The sequence below is a fragment of the Chiloscyllium punctatum genome, chromosome 30 (genome assembly GCF_047496795.1).
Source record: "Chiloscyllium punctatum isolate Juve2018m chromosome 30, sChiPun1.3, whole genome shotgun sequence".
NCBI classification, from domain to species: Eukaryota; Metazoa; Chordata; class Chondrichthyes; order Orectolobiformes; family Hemiscylliidae; genus Chiloscyllium; species Chiloscyllium punctatum.
The window spans coordinates 24,883,977-24,889,778 of record NC_092768.1 but is presented as its reverse complement, the minus strand read 5'-3'; positions in this window follow the sequence as shown (position 1 = coordinate 24,889,778).

Below are 5,802 nucleotides of genomic sequence, written 5' to 3'. Positions count from 1 at the left end.
CATAGACTGTAAGAAGCTTTGAGATGTCATTAAAAGTGCTTTGCAAATTCCAGTCTTTTTATTTGAGGTATTCAATAGGTTATTCAGGAGCTTGACAGGGTCCCTAATCCATTCAATCACTTGTGACAGTGACTGGCAGTTATAAATATAAGACAGTCACTAATATATCCAGTTGCAGGCTTCCCCTCTGTTGACTATAAGATGCAGCAGCGGAATGAGGTCAAAGAAATGTGATGTGTTGCATCTCTGAAAACCACCCCGGGTCTCCTCCACCATTTGATCATGGCTGATATATTTCTCAGTTCCCATTCTCCTGCTTACTCTCTGTAACCCTGGTCCCTTTACTAATCAAGAAGCTATCCATCTCTGTCTTAAACACACTCAATGACTTGGTCTCCACATCATTTTATAACAATGAGTTCGACAGATTAAACACCCTCTGGTTGAAGAAATTCCTCCTCATTTCAGTTATAGAGTCTGAGTCACAGAGACGTTTAGCAAAGAAACAGACCCTATGATCTAACTTGTCCATGCAAATCAGAGATCCTGAATTAATCTAGTCCTATTTGTCAGCATTTGGCTCTTACCCTCTCAACCCTTTCTACTCATATACCTATCCAAGTGCCTTTTAACTTTGTAATTTTACCAGTCACCACCACTACCTATGGCAGTTTCTTTGAAAACATTGCCCCTTCAGTCCTTTTTCTTTTATATTTTTCCAGATATTTTTATTGAAAGAAGTCGATATTTTTGTAAAATTACAAAATTACAACCAGAATAAACCAACAAAAAACGCTACTATCTCTGTCTCTCTCTCTCTCTCTCTCTCTCTCTCTCTCTCTATATATATATATATATAAAAATAAAAACAAGAAACAAGAATGCAAACAAAACACAACTTTTCTCAGGTGCAAACTGAAGAAATCAGTGAATGCAATAAACAAATAAATAAATAAAACAGCTCAGCACAAGGAAACATTAGCTCTCAACCGCCGAGAGCATTGAGTATTACACATAAATTTATTTGAAATTCTTCCTTCAAAGGCATCAAGTTCACTAAATCATATTGTTATGGTAACACAAAAGCCCTAGTTAAGATGGCAGATAAATCTACATCCAGGTAATCCAAAAGGCTGGCCATATCTTGTACAAATTTTCAGTTTTTCGGCAAACCATATTCATAAGAAAATCCAAAGGAATATGTTCCATAATTAGCCGACACCAAACTAACAGTGACTCTGGGGGTTTTCAGAGGTCCAACACATCACAATTCTGTTCCTCACACGAAAAGTGAGAATATTAAGATTTTTTTCCCATAATCGTCTTAAGAAAAAAATTAAGGAGGGCCACGAGAAGAGAGACTTCGATTCCCAAGAACCTCTCTATTACTCCTGCCACAGCACTCCAATATCTGCCTGATGCAAGACCACTGACAATGAGTGAGAATCCCGATACTTACTTTACATTTAGGACAAAGGGCATATACTCCCACCTTAAATTTTGTGAGATGCTCTGGGGTCAAATGGGCCCTGTGTAGAATCTTTACCTGCATGGCAAGGGTCCTGTCACAGATTGAAGCCTTTCTCGCATTTGCACAAATGTCCTCCCATGTCTCCATAGACATCTCAACCCTGAGCTCTCTCTCCCAGAACCCACAAAGCCGCTCAACGTCTTCTGAAAGATTACTTCTGAATATATGATAAACAGTACTCACAGAGAAGTCAATCAGAGCAGAAAGCGCCCTCTCTTCTGTGACAGATCTGTAGGAGTCGGTCAAAAGAATAGTCCTTTTTTGAATACAATCCCTGACCTGAATAAAACAAAAAAGTTCACTGCCAGCCAAACCATACTTAGGGGTGATTTGGTCCAAGGACATCATTATTTCACCTTCACATAAAACATCCAGACAGGAGATTCCAATAGCTCCCCAAGGCTTAAACACGGGGTCCATTATCCCCAACTGATAACCTGGCATACCAGCTATAAAGGTAAGAAAGACCTTTTGAATATATTATCCTCATTCTGCCAAGTTGCCCTCCATGCTTTGACAGTATTTATAATTGTAGGATTATGACAATATTCCGGAACTCTCTTCAAGTTATCTAAAAACAACAGGCTAATGAGGGGGCATTTTGCCTGGAAGGCCTCAATATCTAGCCATACCGCTGCCAGATCCTCACAAGCCCAGTCGCTAACAAAAGATAATAGAGATCTTTTTTAGCGGGAGGTCGACTGTCTCCAACCCATGGGCCAAGCAGAATTTAGCCAGCTTAATGAGTGGCCACCTATGGTGCCAGATAAAGGAACTAAACCAACTATTATGCTTCTAGAATGTTTGCTGAGGAGAAACCAAGGGCTGAATTCGTTCAGGATATAGCAAATGGGGAAGGTCATTCATTTTAATGAGAGCCACTCAGCCTAGCCAGGATATTGGAAACACCTCACATTGGGAAAAATCTTGCTTAATGCTGTGAAGGAAATGGGCAAAATTGCCCTTAATAAACTGACCAAAAACAAGACAAACAAAGATGCCAAAACAAAGAAATCCACTATGACCATTTAAAGGTGAACTGTGATTCACCCTGCACATCAGATATTCTTGTAAACCCTCCCACATTGGCAAAGCCTCCGGATTTGAGAAATTAATCTTATAACCCAAGAAGGAGCCAAATGAATTGATACATTGTATCAAATGGGGTACAGAGACCTCTGGATTCCACAAAAAGACAAGAATATCATCCGCATATAAGGTGACATTTTGAGATTTTGATCCAACTTCCGGGGCAGCTATATGAGGATCCCTGCAGATAACCTCCCAAACACCAGATCGTTCAAGGGTATGAAAATAGATATGGCCACTTGACCCAATCAAATACCTTTTCTGCATCCAAGGAGATCACTAATCCATGAACCAACTGCTGCTGACACACTTGAATCATATTCAGTAACATCCTGATATTATTGGAGGATCTACGGGCTTTTATAAAACCAGTCTGGTCGTCTCTAACAATGGAAGGCAGCACAGTTTCCAAACTTAATGCAAGATCCTTGGACAAGACTTTAAAATCAGCATTTAAATGTGAGATGGACCTATAGCAGGCACATTCCTCTGGGGTCTTCCCTTTCTTAAGGCTAAGAGAAATATTAGTCTCTCTTGAGGATTTCGGGAGGCGATCGTGGCTGTACAAATAATTACATATGTCTCACATTTATTTCTAATTTCTTTGTAAAACTTAGTAGGAAGATTGTTAGGGCTAGGCACCTTCCCACTCTGCGTCTGCTTCACAGCCTCCTGAATCTCTTGCTCTGTTAAAGGGGCATTGAGGAAAGATGCCTGTTCGGAGGTAATGCCTGGAAGGTTCTTAAAGAAGGACTCCATCTTAACACTCACAACGTTCAGACTGGTATAGTTCAAAATAAAATTGCCAAAATGCAGCATTGATCTTTTTAGAATTGCAAATAACCATTCCAGTCCTGTCCCTAATTGAGGTAATCGTTTAGGGGGCATTACTTCTCCTGGCAAGAAATGTGAGGTACTTGCCCGGCTTGTCACCATGCTCTGACACTCTTTGTTTTGTCAAAGAAAGTTCGTTCCTTTCTGTCTGCGTGAGCGTGGAGTTCAAGGTGGACTGAAGAGCTGTAACCCACTGCAGCTTAGCCACTGAGGGCCGATCACAATATACCTTCCCTGCTGTTTTTAGCCGTGCCTCAAGCAGGCATTGCTGCTCCCTCTTCTGTCATTTCTGTCTGGCAGAATAAGAAATAATTATCCTCTTGCACACGTCTTCGCAGTCTCCCAAAGAATAAATGAGTTACTGGCCATATCTGAATTCATTAAAGAATTATTTGATGAACTTACTGTCCTTAAGAATGAAGGGGTCCATTTGCCAGTGTCAAGAGCCTGTGACATTGCCCTGAACCTCAATCCCTGTATATACTGCAGCGTAGTCAGAAATAGTAATATTTCCAATTGTACAAGATATTACCGAATCAAAGGATAACACAGAAGTTCCGAAAAGATCAATCCTAATACGACATTTGTGCAGATTAAAAAATAACAGAATGTCCCTCGTCACATGATGGAGATGCCTCGAGACATCTACCAATCCCACTTCCGTACATAAGTCTGCTAGTTGCTCAGATTGTAAAGAAAGTGTTGAGGGGCGTCTAGGCATTCTATCACTTCATTGGCTATGAAGAATTTTGGGGCATCCTGACATCAAGAAAGGTATCGTACGAATGCAGGTTTTTCTCTCTGTACTGTATGGAGAGAGTTAACCTGGATTTTGCTCTCAAATCTCTGGAATGAGGGAGCTGCTGGCTGAGCTACTGAGGAGCTATGTTTAGCTGAACACAGTGTGCAAGGAATCTATGGGATGTGGAGTTTGGGGGAAGAACCTTGAACTTGTTTCTCGACGTGGTGCTTGAGGGTAAAAACTGTTCTCTATCTTTAAACAACATTTGGATTTGTCCATGAAGTTCTGTAACCTATACAACTGCATTTCAGGGGTTGGAAAACAGTTGGAAAACCAATTCTGTGTCTTCCCATTAGCATGAATCCTCACCTGAAATGATATAGGCTACTTGACCCATCTGGGCTGCTCCACCATTCAACCATGTGTGATCTGTTTCTCAACCCAAATCCCCTCCACTTCCCACACCCTCAGTCCTTGAACAAGGATAGAACCCACCCCCGGTCCATGCCTTCCACCCCACCAACCTCCGGAGACAATGCATCATCCTCCACCAATTTCACCACCGAGAAAACAGATCACACTACCAGGAATATAGTTCCCTCTCCATCCCTACCTGCATTCTGCAGAGACAATTCCCTCCACGACTCCATTGTTCAGTCCACATCCCCCGCCAAACCACCCTCAACTCAGGGACACACACACTAAACAACCCCACCACCCTGTGGTCAAACACTTAAACTCACCATCACAGTCCACTAAGAACATGCAGGTCCTGGGCGTCCTCCACTGCCAAACTCTAACCACCCGATGCCTGGAGGAAGAACGTCTCCAACCACATGGGATCAATGTAGATTTCACCAGTTTCTTTCTTTCCTCTCTCACCACCTTTTCCCAGATCCAACCCTCTAACTGAGCACCTCCCTCTTGAACTGTCATACCTGCCCATCTACATTCACAACCTTCCTTTCCAACCTGTCACCATAATTCCACAAACTCCATCTACCTATACATTCCTATCTAGCTTCCATTTATCTATCTAGCAACCATCTCCCATTTATCTTTCAGCCCCCTTGCACCAGTCCCTCATTTCCTGATGAAGGGCTTTTGCTCGAAACATCTACTCTCCGAGTCCTCAGATGCTGCCTGACCTGCTGTGCTTTTCTAGCACCACACTTTTTGACTCTGATCCACAGTGCTTGCAGTCCTCACTTTCTCTTATAAATTGCCTTTGCCTAAACTCTCCACTATTATGTCTCTTCCAGAAGCCATTTCCCCTCATTAGCCCTCCATAGCTTCTGTGAATTTATCTCATCAGTTGTCTCACCTTCACAGTTGTCTCTCTACTCCACAACTGCTTTTCATCCTAATGCTATCAATTTGCATCCTCCTGTCCTCTTCCACCTCTTCTATCCACCTGTATCTCTTTTGTCTGAGCTCTGATTGTCCTATTCAACACACTCTCCAGTTCCCCAAACATTGTGGATTCTCTCCGTCATTGCCTCTCAGCCCAGTATCTCTTCATATCGCCTGTTATCTTTATGACCACTTACATACTATATCATCTTGCCACAATGATTGTGTCTCCCCAGCCCCACATGATGGCTTT